Below are 20929 nucleotides of genomic sequence, written 5' to 3'. Positions count from 1 at the left end.
TAATCCTTCTTCTAGTCTAAATGTCGATTCTCTTCAAATTATATAAATTTCGTCATTGACTCTCTCCCCCCATGTTAAGGACACTTGCTACACTCTCTCCCCCCTGAAAATTCTCTAATGATCATCTCTGAAGAGCAAGAATTATCTGTGCCAAATTTGATAGCAATCCGTTCAGTAGTTTCGGAGTTATGCCGTTACATTGTCTTCAAAAATTATCGATTTTTATCAAATTTTATGAATTTTTTAATTACCCCCCTTTCAATGACACTTGCTACGCTTCCTCCCCTATAAAAATACCTTTGTGTCTATTTGTGAAGAGCAAGAAATGCCAAATTTTATAGCAATTCGTGCAGTACTTCCGGAGTTATGCCGTTACAAACATTACACTCCCTTCTTTGGAGGCACTTACTACACCCTCCCCCCACGAATATCCTAAGTTGTGCAAAAACTAGCTATGGGCTCCAAAAAGTATCGATTCTCGTCAAATTAGACAAATTTGTTCATGACACCCCCCTCCTCCCCTTTTAAGGACACTTACCACTCACTCTCTCCCCCATTAAAATACCCTTATGACCATCTCAGAAGAGCAAGAAGTCTCTGTGCAGTTTGGTTTTACATCTCATCCAAGTCAGTCGATAAAACAAAACCGCTTAGGTTCGGGACAGAAGAAACGAAGCACAGTATTGTGTAGTGAACAATAGAACGACCTCGACATGAGTGAACCAAACGAACAAAAGTTACCGCCGACACGAAAGAATACAATTGTTGTTGACTTCAGGCAGTGCAAAATTCGACCTTCGATACGAGAACTTGAAGGTTTGCTCAAGGAGCAAATGCATCTTGACATTAAACGTGTGCATTTACTTCAATGTAATAAGACGAATAATGTTGCAGTTTTATAGAGTTGGATGCAATTCAATTCGCAAAAGACAATAACAATGTGCACTATGTGGAGCACGAAAACATTAAGTACAACATTCCAGTATATATGGATGATAGTGCTATAGAAGTGCGTGTGCATGATCTTCACTCAAGCGTCACCGATTCTTATATTCGCAAAACTATGTCCCAATACGGAGAGATTCTCCCTATCGAAAAAGAAAAGTGGAAGAATTTTTTCCCCGGTATTCTAAATGGCTTACGTTTATTGCGCATACACTTGAGGAGGCCTATACCTTCTTATGTGATTTTCAGTCAAGATACAAGAATTCCGTGTACCTATGACAATCAGATGGCCACATGTCAATATTGCCAAAAAGCTGTTCACTACGATAAGCCATGTGCTAAACTGGACAAGGAGACAGCTACACCAAAGGACAACGGTACTTCCTTCACACTAACCCCAAGCAACCCCAGTACACCTGTGACAGCCACCAACAACTATGAAGCATCCCCTTCAACGAAACCATCAGTATCCTCTATAGAACAAAGTACACCGGCTGCAGTTAACAACTTACCCCCCAACCAACCAGCAATTGCACCCAATATACAACAAGGTGCATCTACAGCAACTAGCAACGAAAAGAAAACGGAAATCGACAACAATACCATCGATGCGACAATGGATGACGAGACGAACCACGAACGAAGTGCCCTTCAATCCTCGCAGGAGGAAAATGAAAGCTCCTCTCCCCCTAGAAAAAGGGTGACAACGAGATCCAACTCAAAAAAAACTTTTTTAAAAAATCGGCTCAATCGGCCACGTAAAGCTTGTACGCAAATAGGCCTGAATAAAAAATATATCTTTAAATAAAAGAAGTCCCCGTGCCAAGTTTGGTGGCAATCCATTCAGTAGTTTCGGAATTATGCCACTTTAAACATTACACCCCCCTTTCTAAAGGCACTTGCTACATACACCCCCGTATAGTTATATCTAAGGTATGTGAAATGTTTCTATGATCTTTAAAACGTATCGATTTTCGTCAAGTTATATTAACTTTTTCATTACCCCCTTTTTAATGACACTTGCTACGCTCCCTCCCCTATAGAAATACACCTTAAGCCATCTCTGAAATGGTAGAAGTACCTGTGCCGAGTTTGGTGGCAAACCGTTCAGTAGTTCCGAAGTTGGCATTGCAAACATACAAATCTACATCCATTTATATACATATATATATATATATATATATATATATATATATATATATATATATATATATATATATATATATATATATATATATATATATATATATATATATATATATATATATTTATATATAGATTACATCAACTCAACACATGCAAAAAATAGATAATTCAGAAGTAAAATGAACTGAAACTAACATTTTTTTCGTGTGGCTAGACCAACATTTTGATTCTCATCAAACAGAGATTATTGATGTTGAAAAAAAAATTAATTTGAAACAATCTTATTGTAGCTTGAAATTAACATAAATCAAATTTAATAATCTTCTGCATAATTTTTCTGCATGTACTGTAATAATGGCTGTACTTATCAAAAAGGAATGACATTAGTTTAATATTAATCAAACGGCACTTACTACATCTTCCTCCCAATATTACTCTTATCTAAATGCAAGAAATATCAAATAACTAAGATAAAGAAAATTGATACACACCGCCCATTAAATTTTCACAACCTCTGAGGAACCTTGGTGGTATTCTTTTGAATTGATCCGTAGTTCGACGTGAACATTTCAAAAGGGCCTTAAAACAATTGACAGATTCTCTTTGTTTACTTTCTCTTTCGATTATATCTGCGTTATTACGCAATTGTTCGTTACATGTATGATATTATTACAAAGCTGGAGATATTTTCTTTCATTCTATATGCAAATTTGGTAAGTGAACGTGAAAATTTAGGTGCTATTAACAGAAGAGAAAGTAAACAAAGAGAATCTCTCATTGGTTTATGTGCCCTTATAAAATGTTCACGTCGAGTTATGTTGCAGCATATAAACAATTCAATCGTAAACCCTTATCGTGAATGCCAGTGATTAGCTCTCTCCTTATGATTATCATATATATTTTATCCAATTCCGCTTCTAGGTTACAGATTACAAGTTAATAATTAGATGACTACTGACCCTACATAATGGAAGGTTTAGAAAAATAATACTTCAAACATTTACGATAAATTCGAAAATACAGCATTGCCGCAAAAGCGAACTAAAATTTTGAACTCAAAATTTGTGGTTACTTCAAGACAGTAACAAGATTTTTAATGAATCTTAGAAAACCGTCAAATCAACATCTCAATCTGAAGATTTTCCGGAAAACCATCATGCATCAAGTTATCTAGTTTTGATAACGTTGGCATATCTTAAAATTTGATGACGTCACTATTGTCAATTAGTTTTAAAATCTAATGCTTAAATAGATGCAAAAAATCAACTTTACATTCTCTTCAATTGTAGTTCGTTTTTGAATACTTACCTATAATCAATATGCTGTTTGCCAGCCCTTTTAGCCAAAAATCTTCCAATAATTCGCGTTGAAGCACTTGAAATATTTAAAAATTTCTTTACAAAATATTTTCAATATGTTTGCACTTATAGATTTTTAAGCCAAGGGCAGTGATGCCAGGTCAGGAGCAGAAATTACAGAAAATTTCTTGTCATATTAAACACGGTAAAACATAGTCAAGTAATTGCTAACTCAATGAGCACGATTTAGTATAAAATACAGATTTGAGACGAGATATAATTCTTTGTACCATTGATTGTAATATCAATTAATGTAATATTATTGATTTGTGGTATTAAAAAGAATGATACAACATCTTTGCTCTGGCATCACTAACACGCCTTAATATTCGATATTGATTTTCCAAAACCGGACACTAGAGCGCGGATACGAAAACGTGAAAAAATCTCTGACAAAAAGCTCTGTGCGTGCCGCTATTCGTACACTCTTACCAGCCGCTACCTAATTTTAGGTCAAAACCTACCAAAATCAACTAAAGTGCATTTCCCCAATTTAAGGTAACAAGTGATGACCTCAAAATTTAGGTAAATGTAATGTCGTTATTGTTTTTAAATTGCACTACACCGGTGCAGTGAGGGCTACACTGAAACCGTTCGTTTTTACCAATTGCTCTACATCAGTGCTACACCTTTTCTGCATCGATATCACTAGTGTAGCACTTTTCAAAAGTTCAGTGTAGCTCTGTGCAGTGGAGTCGTTTATTGTAGTCAAGGGTTACTATGGACTTCCGGTGGAGCTCTCAACGTGTGAGGATGTTGTTTCGCACTAGTGCGATGAAATTTTGTGTATTTTCCGCGATTTTTTGCGTTCTAGAGTGGATCAGTGTTGCGACGCCGCGAAACTATCATCGGGAGTCACTGTAAAAGTCATTACAATCGAAATAAATAAAAGAATCGAAATTAAAACCACAATAGAAATATAACCTATAAAAATGAAAATTGACAAAAGACGGGTGGGTAATGTCAGAGACATAACTGGATGTCGTGAATACGAAAACAACTGACGTGTTCCTTAAAACTTCCGAATATCAATTAGGTCATCAATTGTATGAATTATACAAGCATTCCCCTTTTTCACATTTTTCGCAAAAACAAAGAAGGCTCCACTTGATCTCGATTACTGTGAATTTCACACAGCGAAAAGTGCACAAATCTATTATTTCATTTCGGATTTGCATAATTTATTGAAAGCAACTATCAATATGCTGTAGAGATTCGTGTCCAGTATTCAGAAAGGTCAAATTGCATAATTCTATACGACATTAAACTCTGGAACATTTTTCGAAGGCTTCACTTGATCTAGATTACTGTGAATTTCACACAGTTTTTTAGAAAACTTTCCTAATAGTTCTTTAGAAAACTTTTAGAGCCTGCTGATTTTGTGTAATGCTCTCCACCGTTGTTTTTTCACCAATGCTAGTGACTGGCAGTTGTGACGTAATCGCTCTTGTCGAAAGCGGAACTAGCTGTGGAGACGACACAAAACACATCTGCTCACAGTGGCGATAGAATCTAAACTGATTCAATTTTTGTTGGGAGGTTCTTTTTTATGTGGTTTCGTTTGTAGCTTTCTAGCTGAATGTATCAGAAACCTTTTCAGCAGTATGCCAGCTTGGGTATTTTTGGTGTCTCATATGTCGTTTCATCGAAATAATTTAGTATGTTTATACTTACCCATACTCTCCAGCATACTGCTCGACTCTGACCCTTTTCCCAGAGCAACCACTACACCTGAAGTTAGCTGAATGTATCAGAAACCTTTTCAGCAGTATGCCAGCTTGGGTATTTTTGGTGTCTCATATGTCGTTTCATCGAAATAATTTAGTATGTTTATACTTACCCATACTCTTTAGCATACTGCATGACTCTGACCCTTTTCCCAGAGCAACCACTACACCTGAAGATAGCTGAATGTATCAGAAACCTTTTCAGCAGTATGCCAGCTTGGGTATTTTTGGTGTCTCATATGTCGTTTCATCGAAATAATTTAGTATGTCTATACTTACCCATACTCTCCAGCATACTGCTCGACTCTGACCCTTTTCCCAGAGCAACCACTACACCTGAAGATAGCTGAATGTATCAGAAACCTTTTCAGCAGTATGCCAGCTTGGGTATTTTTGGTGTCTCATATGTCGTTTCATCGAAATAATTTAGTATGTCTATACTTACCCATACTCTTTAGCATACTGCTCGACTCTGACCCTTTTCCCAGAGCAACCACTACACCTGAAGAAAGCTGAATGTATCAGAAACCTTTTCAGCAGTATGCCAGCTTGGGTATTTTTGGTGTCTCATATGTCGTTTCATCGAAATAATTTAGTATGTTTATACTTACCCATACTCTCCAGCATACTGCTCGACTCTGACCCTTTTCCCAGAGCAACCACTACACCTGAAGTTAGCTGAATGTATCAGAAACCTTTTCAGCAGTATGCCAGCTTGGGTATTTTTGGTGTCTCATATGTCGTTTCATCGAAATAATTTAGTATGTTTATACTTACCCATACTCTCCAGCATACTGCACGACTCTGACCCTTTTCCCAGAGCAACCACTACACCTGAAGATAGCTGAATGTATCAGAAACCTTTTCAGCAGTATGCCAGCTTGGGTATTTTTGGTGTCTCATATGTCGTTTCATCGAAATAATTTAGTATGTCTATACTTACCCATACTCTCCAGCATACTGCTCGACTCTGACCCTTTTCCCAGAGCAACCACTACACCTGAAGATAGCTGAATGTATCAGAAACCTTTTCAGCAGTATGCCAGCTTGGGTATTTTTGGTGTCTCATATGTCGTTTCATCGAAATAATTTAGTATGTTTATACTTACCCATACTCTCCAGCATACTGCTCGACTCTGACCCTTTTCCCAGAGCAACCACTACACCTGAAGATAGCTGAATGTATCAGAAACCTTTTCAGCAGTATGCCAGCTTGGGTATTTTTGGTGTCTCATATGTCGTTTCATCGAAATAATTTAGTATGTCTATACTTACCCATACTCTTTAGCATACTGCTCGACTCTGACCCTTTTCCCAGAGCAAACACTACACCTGAAGATAGCTGAATGTATCAGAAACCTTTTCAGCAGTATGCCAGCTTGGGTATTTTTGGTGTCTCATATGTCGTTTCATCGAAATAATTTAGTATGTTTATACTTACCCATACTCTCCAGCATACTGCTCGACTCTGACCCTTTTCCCAGAGCAACCACTACACCTGAAGATAGCTGAATGTATCAGAAACCTTTTCAGCAGTATGCCAGCTTGGGTATTTTTGGTGTCTCATATGTCGTTTCATCGAAATAATTTAGTATGTCTATACTTACCCATACTCTTTAGCATACTGCTCGACTCTGACCCTTTTCCCAGAGCAAACACTACACCTGAAGATAGCTGAATGTATCAGAAACCTTTTCAGCAGTATGCCAGCTTGGGTATTTTTGGTGTCTCATATGTCGTTTCATCGAAATAATTTAGTATGTTTATACTTACCCATACTCTCCAGCATACTGCTCGACTCTGACCCTTTTCCCAGAGCAACCACTACACCTGAAGTTAGCTGAATGTATCAGAAACCTTTTCAGCAGTATGCCAGCTTGGGTATTTTTGGTGTCTCATATGTCGTTTCATCGAAATAATTTAGTATGTTTATACTTACCCATACTCTCCAGCATACTGCACGACTCTGACCCTTTTCCCAGAGCAACCACTACACCTGAAGATAGCTGAATGTATCAGAAACCTTTTCAGCAGTATGCCAGCTTGGGTATTTTTGGTGTCTCATATGTCGTTTCATCGAAATAATTTAGTATGTCTATACTTACCCATACTCTCCAGCATACTGCTCGACTCTGACCCTTTTCCCAGAGCAACCACTACACCTGAAGATAGCTGAATGTATCAGAAACCTTTTCAGCAGTATGCCAGCTTGGGTATTTTTGGTGTCTCATATGTCGTTTCATCGAAATAATTTAGTATGTTTATACTTACCCATACTCTCCAGCATACTGCACGACTCTGACCCTTTTCCCAGAGCAACCACTACACCTGAAGATAGCTGAATGTATCAGAAACCTTTTCAGCAGTATGCCAGCTTGGGTATTTTTGGTGTCTCATATGTCGTTTCATCGAAATAATTTAGTATGTTTATACTTACCCATACTCTTTAGCATACTGCATGACTCTGACCCTTTTCCCAGAGCAACCACTACACCTGAAGATAGCTGAATGTATCAGAAACCTTTTCAGCAGTATGCCAGCTTGGGTATTTTTGGTGTCTCATATGTCGTTTCATCGAAATAATTTAGTATGTTTATACTTACCCATACTCTCCAGCATACTGCACGACTCTGACCCTTTTCCCAGAGCAACCACTACACCTGAAGATAGCTGAATGTATCAGAAACCTTTTCAGCAGTATGCCAGCTTGGGTATTTTTGGTGTCTCATATGTCGTTTCATCGAAATAATTTAGTATGTCTATACTTACCCATACTCTTTAGCATACTGCTCGACTCTGACCCTTTTCCCAGAGCAACCACTACACCTGAAGAAAGCTGAATGTATCAGAAACCTTTTCAGCAGTATGCCAGCTTGGGTATTTTTGGTGTCTCATATGTCGTTTCATCGAAATAATTTAGTATGTTTATACTTACCCATACTCTCCAGCATACTGCTCGACTCTGACCCTTTTCCCAGAGCAACCACTACACCTGAAGTTAGCTGAATGTATCAGAAACCTTTTCAGCAGTATGCCAGCTTGGGTATTTTTGGTGTCTCATATGTCGTTTCATCGAAATAATTTAGTATGTTTATACTTACCCATACTCTCCAGCATACTGCACGACTCTGACCCTTTTCCCAGAGCAACCACTACACCTGAAGATAGCTGAATGTATCAGAAACCTTTTCAGCAGTATGCCAGCTTGGGTATTTTTGGTGTCTCATATGTCGTTTCATCGAAATAATTTAGTATGTCTATACTTACCCATACTCTCCAGCATACTGCTCGACTCTGACCCTTTTCCCAGAGCAACCACTACACCTGAAGATAGCTGAATGTATCAGAAACCTTTTCAGCAGTATGCCAGCTTGGGTATTTTTGGTGTCTCATATGTCGTTTCATCGAAATAATTTAGTATGTCTATACTTACCCATACTCTTTAGCATACTGCTCGACTCTGACCCTTTTCCCAGAGCAACCACTACACCTGAAGTTAGCTGAATGTATCAGAAACCTTTTCAGCAGTATGCCAGCTTGGGTATTTTTGGTGTCTCATATGTCGTTTCATCGAAATAATTTAGTATGTTTATACTTACCCATACTCTCCAGCATACTGCACGACTCTGACCCTTTTCCCAGAGCAACCACTACACCTGAAGATAGCTGAATGTATCAGAAACCTTTTCAGCAGTATGCCAGCTTGGGTATTTTTGGTGTCTCATATGTCGTTTCATCGAAATAATTTAGTATGTTTATACTTACCCATACTCTTTAGCATACTGCATGACTCTGACCCTTTTCCCAGAGCAACCACTACACCTGAAGTTAGCTGAATGTATCAGAAACCTTTTCAGCAGTATGCCAGCTTGGGTATTTTTGGTGTCTCATATGTCGTTTCATCGAAATAATTTAGTATGTTTATACTTACCCATACTCTTTAGCATACTGCATGACTCTGACCCTTTTCCCAGAGCAACCACTACACCTGAAGATAGCTGAATGTATCAGAAACCTTTTCAGCAGTATGCCAGCTTGGGTATTTTTGGTGTCTCATATGTCGTTTTATCGAAATAATTTAGTATGTTTATACTTACCCATACTCTCCAGCATACTGCACGACTCTGACCCTTTTCCCAGAGCAACCACTACACCTGAAGATAGCTGAATGTATCAGAAACCTTTTCAGCAGTATGCCAGCTTGGGTATTTTTGGTGTCTCATATGTCGTTTCATCGAAATAATTTAGTATGTTTATACTTACCCATACTCTCCAGCATACTGCACGACTCTGACCCTTTTCCCAGAGCAACCACTACACCTGAAGATAGCTGAATGTATCAGAAACCTTTTCAGCAGTATGCCAGCTTGGGTATTTTTGGTGTCTCATATGTCGTTTCATCGAAATAATTTAGTATGTCTATACTTACCCATACTCTCCAGCATACTGCTCGACTCTGACCCTTTTCCCAGAGCAACCACTACACCTGAAGATAGCTGAATGTATCAGAAACCTTTTCAGCAGTATGCCAGCTTGGGTATTTTTGGTGTCTCATATGTCGTTTCATCGAAATAATTTAGTATGTTTATACTTACCCATACTCTCCAGCATACTGCACGACTCTGACCCTTTTCCCAGAGCAACCACTACACCTGAAGATAGCTGAATGTATCAGAAACCTTTTCAGCAGTATGCCAGCTTGGGTATTTTTGGTGTCTCATATGTCGTTTCATCGAAATAATTTAGTATGTTTATACTTACCCATACTCTTTAGCATACTGCATGACTCTGACCCTTTTCCCAGAGCAACCACTACACCTGAAGTTAGCTGAATGTATCAGAAACCTTTTCAGCAGTATGCCAGCTTGGGTATTTTTGGTGTCTCATATGTCGTTTCATCGAAATAATTTAGTATGTTTATACTTACCCATACTCTCCAGCATACTGCACGACTCTGACCCTTTTCCCAGAGCAACCACTACACCTGAAGATAGCTGAATGTATCAGAAACCTTTTCAGCAGTATGCCAGCTTGGGTATTTTTGGTGTCTCATATGTCGTTTCATCGAAATAATTTAGTATGTTTATACTTACCCATACTCTTTAGCATACTGCATGACTCTGACCCTTTTCCCAGAGCAACCACTACACCTGAAGATAGCTGAATGTATCAGAAACCTTTTCAGCAGTATGCCAGCTTGGGTATTTTTGGTGTCTCATATGTCGTTTCATCGAAATAATTTAGTATGTTTATACTTACCCATACTCTCCAGCATACTGCTCGACTCTGACCCTTTTCCCAGAGCAACCACTACACCTGAAGTTAGCTGAATGTATCAGAAACCTTTTCAGCAGTATGCCAGCTTGGGTATTTTTGGTGTCTCATATGTCGTTTCATCGAAATAATTTAGTATGTTTATACTTACCCATACTCTTTAGCATACTGCATGACTCTGACCCTTTTCCCAGAGCAACCACTACACCTGAAGATAGCTGAATGTATCAGAAACCTTTTCAGCAGTATGCCAGCTTGGGTATTTTTGGTGTCTCATATGTCGTTTCATCGAAATAATTTAGTATGTTTATACTTACCCATACTCTCCAGCATACTGCTCGACTCTGACCCTTTTCCCAGAGCAACCACTACACCTGAAGATAGCTGAATGTATCAGAAACCTTTTCAGCAGTATGCCAGCTTGGGTATTTTTGGTGTCTCATATGTCGTTTCATCGAAATAATTTAGTATGTTTATACTTACCCATACTCTCCAGCATACTGCTCGACTCTGACCCTTTTCCCAGAGCAACCACTACACCTGAAGTTAGCTGAATGTATCAGAAACCTTTTCAGCAGTATGCCAGCTTGGGTATTTTTGGTGTCTCATATGTCGTTTCATCGAAATAATTTAGTATGTTTATACTTACCCATACTCTTTAGCATACTGCATGACTCTGACCCTTTTCCCAGAGCAACCACTACACCTGAAGATAGCTGAATGTATCAGAAACCTTTTCAGCAGTATGCCAGCTTGGGTATTTTTGGTGTCTCATATGTCGTTTTATCGAAATAATTTAGTATGTTTATACTTACCCATACTCTCCAGCATACTGCACGACTCTGACCCTTTTCCCAGAGCAACCACTACACCTGAAGATAGCTGAATGTATCAGAAACCTTTTCAGCAGTATGCCAGCTTGGGTATTTTTGGTGTCTCATATGTCGTTTCATCGAAATAATTTAGTATGTCTATACTTACCCATACTCTCCAGCATACTGCTCGACTCTGACCCTTTTCCCAGAGCAACCACTACACCTGAAGATAGCTGAATGTATCAGAAACCTTTTCAGCAGTATGCCAGCTTGGGTATTTTTGGTGTCTCATATGTCGTTTCATCGAAATAATTTAGTATGTTTATACTTACCCATACTCTCCAGCATACTGCACGACTCTGACCCTTTTCCCAGAGCAACCACTACACCTGAAGATAGCTGAATGTATCAGAAACCTTTTCAGCAGTATGCCAGCTTGGGTATTTTTGGTGTCTCATATGTCGTTTCATCGAAATAATTTAGTATGTTTATACTTACCCATACTCTTTAGCATACTGCATGACTCTGACCCTTTTCCCAGAGCAACCACTACACCTGAAGATAGCTGAATGTATCAGAAACCTTTTCAGCAGTATGCCAGCTTGGGTATTTTTGGTGTCTCATATGTCGTTTCATCGAAATAATTTAGTATGTCTATACTTACCCATACTCTTTAGCATACTGCTCGACTCTGACCCTTTTCCCAGAGCAAACACTACACCTGAAGATAGCTGAATGTATCAGAAACCTTTTCAGCAGTATGCCAGCTTGGGTATTTTTGGTGTCTCATATGTCGTTTCATCGAAATAATTTAGTATGTTTATACTTACCCATACTCTCCAGCATACTGCTCGACTCTGACCCTTTTCCCAGAGCAACCACTACACCTGAAGTTAGCTGAATGTATCAGAAACCTTTTCAGCAGTATGCCAGCTTGGGTATTTTTGGTGTCTCATATGTCGTTTCATCGAAATAATTTAGTATGTTTATACTTACCCATACTCTCCAGCATACTGCACGACTCTGACCCTTTTCCCAGAGCAACCACTACACCTGAAGATAGCTGAATGTATCAGAAACCTTTTCAGCAGTATGCCAGCTTGGGTATTTTTGGTGTCTCATATGTCGTTTCATCGAAATAATTTAGTATGTCTATACTTACCCATACTCTCCAGCATACTGCTCGACTCTGACCCTTTTCCCAGAGCAACCACTACACCTGAAGATAGCTGAATGTATCAGAAACCTTTTCAGCAGTATGCCAGCTTGGGTATTTTTGGTGTCTCATATGTCGTTTCATCGAAATAATTTAGTATGTTTATACTTACCCATACTCTCCAGCATACTGCACGACTCTGACCCTTTTCCCAGAGCAACCACTACACCTGAAGTTAGCTGAATGTATCAGAAACCTTTTCAGCAGTATGCCAGCTTGGGTATTTTTGGTGTCTTACATAGTATGTTTCTAAAATATGTGACGCCTACCTATGATCTTCAACTGGATTAAAATATTTGAAATTTAAAATATAATTCAGGTATAAAAACATAACTAAATTTCTTTCTAGTTTAAATGAAAATACTTGGTATCATGCTATAGATTACTTTATTTTCAAAAATAATGCTTTTAATAGAATTTCCGTTTTGGTCGTTGATTTCCAGTTTTTACGATTCCCACCACTAGGGTGCGTGGCTCTGCATTGGGTATATTTCTTATAGGGATTTATTTGAGATGAGCTTTTTCCCACTGAGCATTTTTCTGAGAGAGAGTTTTTTAAAGATGAGAATTTTGGTCGGTGAGCTTTTTGGTCGGTGAGCTTTTTAGTCGGTAACTTCACAGAAGTCTGGAATGGTCCGGTCGATGGAGTAAAAAATTGTAATTAAATAACTCGCAAATATTTACACTACTTACACTTCGAGGGCCACTGCTCGCCATTTTCAAAATCGAGTTTTTTACACTGGAAATTCACGTAGATTGTTTGACGTTTCACGTAAACCTTATGTGATGACTCTATTTATTTTAGGGGATGTTCGTATAACATTCATTTTCGTCACGTAAAATATTCAATTTGACATTTGAAACCATTCTACACGCTTAGAAAAAGTTACTCAAAGTTTGAGTACTAGTTACTCATATTCAAATGATGCATGGAAACGTAAAAAATTGAGTAGTTATCATCAATGATATTGAGTAACTCCTACTCTAAATTTGAGTTTAACGCATTAACTCGTTTTTTTTGTTACTATTCGCAAGATCAGTCTAAAAGTTGTAATAACCATTTGTAACAACAGGTTGTATATTTTGTTAGTGAGATCGCGTATTTCGAGGGTGAGTCGCTCAACACAAACGGTGTTGTGTCTGCAATAACCGGAATGATAAACTCCGTGTTGTGCTTTAGAATGAAACCGAATATACTCAAATGTCATTTCTGAGGAATAAGTGTATGATTGGTGCCTGAGCATAACTGACATGTATGTTAATTTGCGATTGACACACTACTCCAAGCAACAACCACTTGATATAGTATTGAGTTCAATTACTTAATATTTACACTATTACTTACAAAACACTTAGAAAAGGAGCAATTTTTTTGCAAATTTGGTATGTGTGAAATAAAATTTCACTCAAAATTTGAGTAATAGTTATTCTATTTTTGGTACATGTACAAATAAAGTATTACTCAGTAAATGAGTAGATTTTACCCAAATATCGTTTCCAGTGGAAGAACTCAAATTTGAGTAACTTTGGAGTTACTCTAAATTAGAGTTGTTCCACTTTTTCTGTAGATGAGTGAGATTTTACTCATTTTTGAGTAACTATTTTTAAGCGTGTTTTTATTTGAGTGTATGATTTTTCAAATGAAGTTGCCCGTATTCATGAGAAATTGAAGAAAAGGTGAAGTAATTAGAAATTTTCCTACCGATTTGACAGCTCTTGCTGAAAGTATCATCTCTTAACAAGCAGCGCCTCTACATTTCAGTTTTGCGACAATATGTCAATTCCTGAAACCCAGACAAACCCAGATAAATGTTTGAGTATTGGTAGGTTTTTGAAAAAATATCCTGGCAACTCTGTTTACACGCAGAGTTATACACTCAAAAAAGAAATCACGTTAATTCTACTTGAAAACATACATGAATCTCATCCACCCAACTTTTCACATAAATTCTATGGGGTAGATAAATGAATTGTATCTGATTGTTCATATATCATGCATCTTATTCAATAGGTAATAAATTGTCCGTTGGATACAACGTGATTTTCATATGTTTTAACAGAACTTCACGTAATAGTTACATGACTTAAACATCTTTATTAAGCATAGCAAAATCACATAATAATTACATGAAATGGTACATGATTGTATAGTATATAAAACTCAGTTAAAACTAACATTAAAAAGGCATTTATTTGCAGAATGCATTTCTAACGGATCGCTTGTTATTTTACATCTATTTACATATTAATGGTTACATCATCAACCTTAACGAATAGTAACTCAATGAAATTAAACTTATACTAAGCTCTAAGTATAAAATTATTATCTACATTTAAAACTATTGTTGGTCGTCGATTAAAATAATCAATACCAGTAATAATGAACCTGATGTTTCAATCGCGACATAGTGCTCATTTTGACCAATGACTACCCATAATTGCAAAATCAAGTGAAATATTTCATCTAACGATAAAATCTCTGATTTCATAGAGTACAGCTTGATCCAATAAAAAAATTATGACAAACTGTCCTATTTTGTAGTTAATTCCTTTGTAAACAATAGAGTCGGCGGTACCGACAGAAGTTTTTCTATTTATGATTTCTGAAAATATAAATCAATTAATCAAAAATTCTTACTTCAAACTTGAATTACATTTTGTTTTCTCCCGGAAATTATAAGATCGAAAATATTTTCGTATGCTGTTGGTTCTAAATACTTCCGGAGATCAAGAGCTCGAACAAGCAAATATCGCATTCTACTAAAACTAAGCGCAAAATTGTATATTGAGTACTACACTAGTTTTGAAACTGTAGAAGCAAAGTCCGGGCATTACATTCGTTTCGTGGAATTTGGCTTTTTTGTTTCAACAGATTTCGCAGCCTATTCTTATTGTACATAATCATTGCATGGCTAGTACTATGGATCCTACTGACACTAAGAATCCTTCCAGGTCAGGGCTGTTTTGAAACTTTACTTACCTTTAAAAACTTCCAATAACGAATGCATTATGTTCAAGCCTGCCACCAACATGTCAGCCATTTTGAGATTTGAAATTTTCATAGAGCAAATTCACTTAAACTTCGATCATGGGACTCTCCATTTGAAGATTATGTGAAAATCACATAGCTTGTACTTGGTTTCCAGATGTTATTCATAGACATCACGTAGAATATCAAATATAAATGAAGCACTGCATTTACGTGAGTAATCCCATAAAACTAATGTAATTTATTTTTTGAGTGTACTATTAATGGAAAAATCTGTTTCTGACTTCAGCTGGTTTTCAAAGAAGGGCGAAACTAATATAGATCGCCCTTCCTTACCTAGGACAGGACCAGAAAACTGGCTTCTTTTTCCAGAAAAATATTTCTCTTCTTATTCCGGTTTCTCCCTGCTGTAAATAATAAAAGCCTCGCGATCACTGTAGCCAGTAGAGATAATTGTTCATTCTGAAAACTTTCTCCCCTTATAACATGTAATTATTTATCATATGAAAACACTTAGACAAATGTTATATCGGTCAAAAATATAGCTCTGGATTCATTTTGATCAGATGTTTGTTTTGAAGAAAACGTTTAGTTGAAACAGCTTAATAATATTTTTCTAAAACACTCAATTTTGAATAATTAATTTTTGCAGCTTTATTAACTAAAGTATTCAACATATTCTATTTGAGAAAAATAATAACATACAGAAGTATCAAAAGATTGGGTGCTATTCTCAACCAACATAATCAATATTCTCGTCCATATCACACTTCGTGATTTCAGGCTTTCTCTTTGTATCATCCAGTGATTGTTAAATGTACTCGTATACTTTCCGCATTGACAGAATTTAAAAACAAATTGAACTTAAATCCTATTGAAATCAATAATTTTGAAGATGACCCGAAAAATAAAATATCAAATGTCAAGCTGACGATACTGACAACACTTTTTCTACCACCCTGCAGTAATCTTGATTTCAACAACTTGTACTTGCTTATGTCAGTTTCAACCAACCACGAGCTGGTCCGAAATTGGTCCTAATGCCCCGTTTACACTTCTGCTGGCTGCCAGCATGCTGGTGTCAGTATACTGCCCTCTTAGGAAAAAAACGTTCAACTGTGGTCCAATGATCCAAAGTATTAGACCAACGAAGGACCACCGTTGAACGTTTTTTTTCCTAGGAGGGCAGTACACTGACACCAGCATGCTGGCAGCCAGCAGAAGTGTAAACGGGGCATTAGGACCAATTTCGGACTAGCTCGTGATTGGTTGAAACTGACATAAGCAAGTACAAGTTGTTGAAATCAAGATTACTGCAGGGTGGTAGAAAAAGTGTTGTCGGTAACAATGTAGCTTGACATTTGATATTTTATTTTTCGGGTCATCTTCAAAATTATTGAGTTCAATAGGCATGCTGGCAGCCAGCAGAAGTGTAAACGAGGCATAAAAGTGGATTAACAATTGTCAGGTCCTGTCCTAGTTCCTTACTAACAATTGTTTGTTGGCATGGAACACGAAAGGCGAAACTTACGTAAACAAATGGCTTATGAATGACTGTTTCACCCTTTATACACTAAGGTCTTTTTTTATGTGATCTTTTTTATGCGGCTTTTTTATGCGAAATATCAGGGTGTCAAGATCCCACGCATACATAAAACGCAGAAGGAAAACCGCTTAACTCTGGAACTTTGCATAAAAAAACATATACGAGGAAATTTTTACTGGGCTTTATGTTCCAGAGCAAATAATAAGGTTTCACCACTTAAATTCTAAAGGCAAAAAGCGTACAAATCTGGTGTTAAAATCCAGTCAAATATGTTTAATCTGATATTGGTTTAATCTGGCAAAAGATCTGGTTATTTAGCCTGCAGACACAGTCTGGTGGCCGTAAGTTGAACCGAACTTGGCGCGGGAAATTGACTTACATGTAGTGTTCACACTATTGCTGGTTGCCAGCATGCTGGTGACAGTGACAGTGTCTGGTAGGTTCTGAATGATTTGATGCTAATATAATTCCCGCTTTAGGTGTGCTAATGTCACCAGTTCGGAACAACTTCTCGCGCCCACTCTGTCTGCAGCAGAGATGCCAGATTTTTTCATAGGAAATTTGTCTTACTCTGAATAAAAAATCTGTATTCCACTAATAAAATTAAATATCGACAATAAAATAAACATGATGGCTGTAGAATTGTATATTTGATGAGCAATAATTCTTTCCATCTGTCTGTAAGAACAGAAAGATCAAATTCCGCAAAAGGCATTTTATGCCGAGACTGCTTCTTGTCACTAATACTAATAGTTTGCTCATACGAAAAAGCTTTTAAGCCTCTTTTGAAATCCGTATTAAGGTAGCGCTTCGCCGTGGTCAGGTCGAAGCAAGACAACTCACTGCTTCCTCTTGCTTTGTCGCCGAAATTTTACCCTAAATTGCAAATTTCTAAAATACTAACCCAATTCACGAAAAATCAAAAACATACGATTGTAGGTGAATGATTTTACTATGCATTTGGCGAAAAATATCAGTTAGAAAGCTTTTCTTTCGCGAGATTTCGTGCGAGTTTTGTTAAAATTCTGTTTTCTTTTTTCCTTTTCTCGCTATAAACAACTCGCATATGTAGGGATGTGCTACGTTTTCAACAAAGCGTCAAAGCTAGCAGCGATGAAAATTATTACTGATTTCTGGTTCTACTGAAACATGAATAGAAATTATTTTACAAAGTAGTAACACTTACATTTTCTACTCATCATTTCACGTAGGTTTTAATGGACTGGCATTTAAAAGCTGTTTTATACATAATCCAGTAAAAGATACGTGTTTCATAGGTAAAATGTAATGTACTGTTCATTTCACATTCATCTATCAGTTCGTATCAAATTTAGATACCAGAAAATTACTATTTTATATATTGGTTGAAGTCGAAAGGGAGATGCCAGATCTTGATATAAATCTATGAAATGAAAAATGCCATGAAATATAAAACATTTATATCAAAAAATTGTCATACAATTATAATGGCTTAAAAAGCAACTAATAACGTCGGTATCTCAAATCGACAAGCCTCCAGAAATCGTTTATGTTGTCACTGCCATCCAACCGAAGCCGCAGTCAAGATCCAAGAACTCCCACAACACTACCGATGCAGGTTGAAGTCGCATTACATGGTTCCAGTGTCTCTAGCTTCATACCGACGGCCTGTTTGAAGCATTCGGCAGGAGCGGGTAAACTTCCGGACTCACGCAGGCACTCGGTCCAGTTGAACACATGGAAACTTTCATACTGGAATGGTCCGGTCGATGGAGTAAAAAATTGTAATTAAATAACTCGCAAATATTTACACTACTTACACTTCGAGGGCCACTGCTCGCCACTTTCAAAATCGAGTTTTTTACACTGGAAATTCACGTAGATTGTTTGACGTTTGGTCAATTCATGTAAACCTAATGTGATGACTCTATTCATTTTAGGGGATGTTCGTATAACATTCATTTTCGTCACGTAAAATATGCAATTTGACATTTGAAACCATTCTACACGCTTAGAAAAAGTTACTCAAAGTTTGAGTACTTGTTACTCATATTCAAATGATACATGGAAACGTCAAAAATTGAGTAGTTATCATCAATGATATTGAGTAACTCATACTCTAAATTTGAGTTTAACGCATTAACTCGTTTTTTTTTGTTACTATTCGCAAGATCAGTCTAAAAGTTGTAATAACCATTTGTAACAGGTTGTATATTTTGTTAGTGAGATCGCGTATTTCGAGGGTGAGTCGCTCAACACAAACGGTGTTGTGTCTGCAAAAACCGGAATGATAAACTCCGTGTTGTGCTTTAGAATGAAACCGAATATGCTCAAATGTCATTTCAGAGGAATAAGTGTTTGATTGGTGCCTGAGCATAACTGACGTTTAGTTGAAACAGCTTAATAAAATTTTTCTAAAACACTCAATTTTGAATAATTAATTTTTGCAGCTTTATTAACTAAAGTATTCAACATATTCTATTTGAGAAAAATAATAACATACAGAAGTATCCAAAGATTGGGTGCTATTCTCAACCAACATAATCAATATTCTCGTCCATATCACACTTCGTGATTTCAGGCTTTCTCTTTGTATCATCCAGTGATTGTTAAATGTACTCGTATACTTTCCGCATTGACAGAATTTAAAAACAAATTGAACTTAAATCCTATTGAAATCAATAATTTTGAAGATGACCCGAAAAATAAAATATCAAATGTCAAGCTACATTGATACCGACGATACTGACAACACTTTTTCTACCACCCTGCAGTAATCTTGATTTCAACAACTTGTACTTGCTTATGTCAGTTTCAACCAATCACGAGCTGGTCCGAAATTGGTCCTAATGCCCCGTTTACACTTCTGCTGGCTGCCAGCATGCTGGTGTCAGTATACTGCCCTCTTAGGAAAAAAAATGTTCAACTGTGGTCCAATGATCCAAAGTATTAGGCCAACGAAGGACCACCGTTGAACGTTTTTTCCTAGGAGGGCAGTACACTGACACCAGCATGCTGGCAGCCAGCAGAAGTGTAAACGAGGCATAAAAGAGGATTAACAATTGTCAGGTCCTGTCCTAGTTCCTTACTAACTATTGTTTGTTGGCATGGAACACGAAAGGCGAAACTTACATAAAAAAACATATACAAGGAAATTTTACTGGGCTTTATGTTCCAGAGCAAATAATAAGGTTTCACCACTTAAATTCTAAAGGCAAAAAGCGTACAAATCTGGTGTTAAAATCCAGTCAAATATGTATAATCTGATATTGGTTTAATCTGGCAAAAGATCTGGTTATTTAGCCTGCAGACACAGTCTGGTGGCCGTAAGTTGAACCGAACTTGGTGCGGGAAATTGACTTACATGTAGTGTTCACACTATTGCTGGTTGCCAGCATGCTGAACGTTTTTTATTAAGGTAGCGCTTCGCCGTGGTCACGGGAGTTCGCTGCCTATCTCGGAGTTTCACGCACTTTACCAAATATTGCGAGAAAACGGGGAAGAAAACGGAAATTCCAAGAACATACGATTCTAGATAATTAATTTTTCTATCGATTCGTATATAAATTGTGCCTGATAAACATTTTTATCGAAAGATTTCGTGCGAGTTATAAAAATAAATGAGTTTTTCCTTATTCTTTCGCACGCACACAATTTCAACGCATGCATTGGGCTGTGCAAAATGCTACATGCGGTAGACGCTAACAACATTTCTTTTGTTTTCGTTGTCCGTTCTCTCTGCGTAAACGTTGAATATAGATGAGTAGAAAATGTAAGTGAGTGTTACTACTTTGTAAAATAATTTCTATTCATGTTTCAGTAGAACCAGAAATCAGTAAAGATTTTCATCGCTACTAGCTTTGACGCTTTGTTGAAAACGTAGCACATCCCTACATATGCGAGTTGTTTATAGCGAGAAAAGGAAAAATGAAAG

The 20929-nt window shown here is 37.2% G+C and overlaps 1 long non-coding RNA gene across 1 annotated transcript; it reads right to left on the bottom strand.

Moving 5' to 3' along the window:
• Positions 1 to 12851: 12851 nt before the first annotated feature.
• LOC131427013 (uncharacterized) lies at positions 12852 to 13338 on the bottom strand. The gene is made up of 2 exons (XR_009229228.1): positions 13175 to 13338; positions 12852 to 13106 (listed from the first exon to the last, which is right to left on the bottom strand). It is a non-coding gene; the product is annotated as an uncharacterized LOC131427013 (long non-coding RNA).
• Positions 13339 to 20929: the final 7591 nt, after the last annotated feature.

Source organism: Malaya genurostris, chromosome 2 (assembly GCF_030247185.1).
Source record: "Malaya genurostris strain Urasoe2022 chromosome 2, Malgen_1.1, whole genome shotgun sequence".
NCBI lineage: Eukaryota > Metazoa > Arthropoda > Insecta > Diptera > Culicidae > Malaya > Malaya genurostris.
Note: the sequence above shows the minus strand (reverse complement) of the source record. Positions and strands in the feature narration are given on the sequence as shown.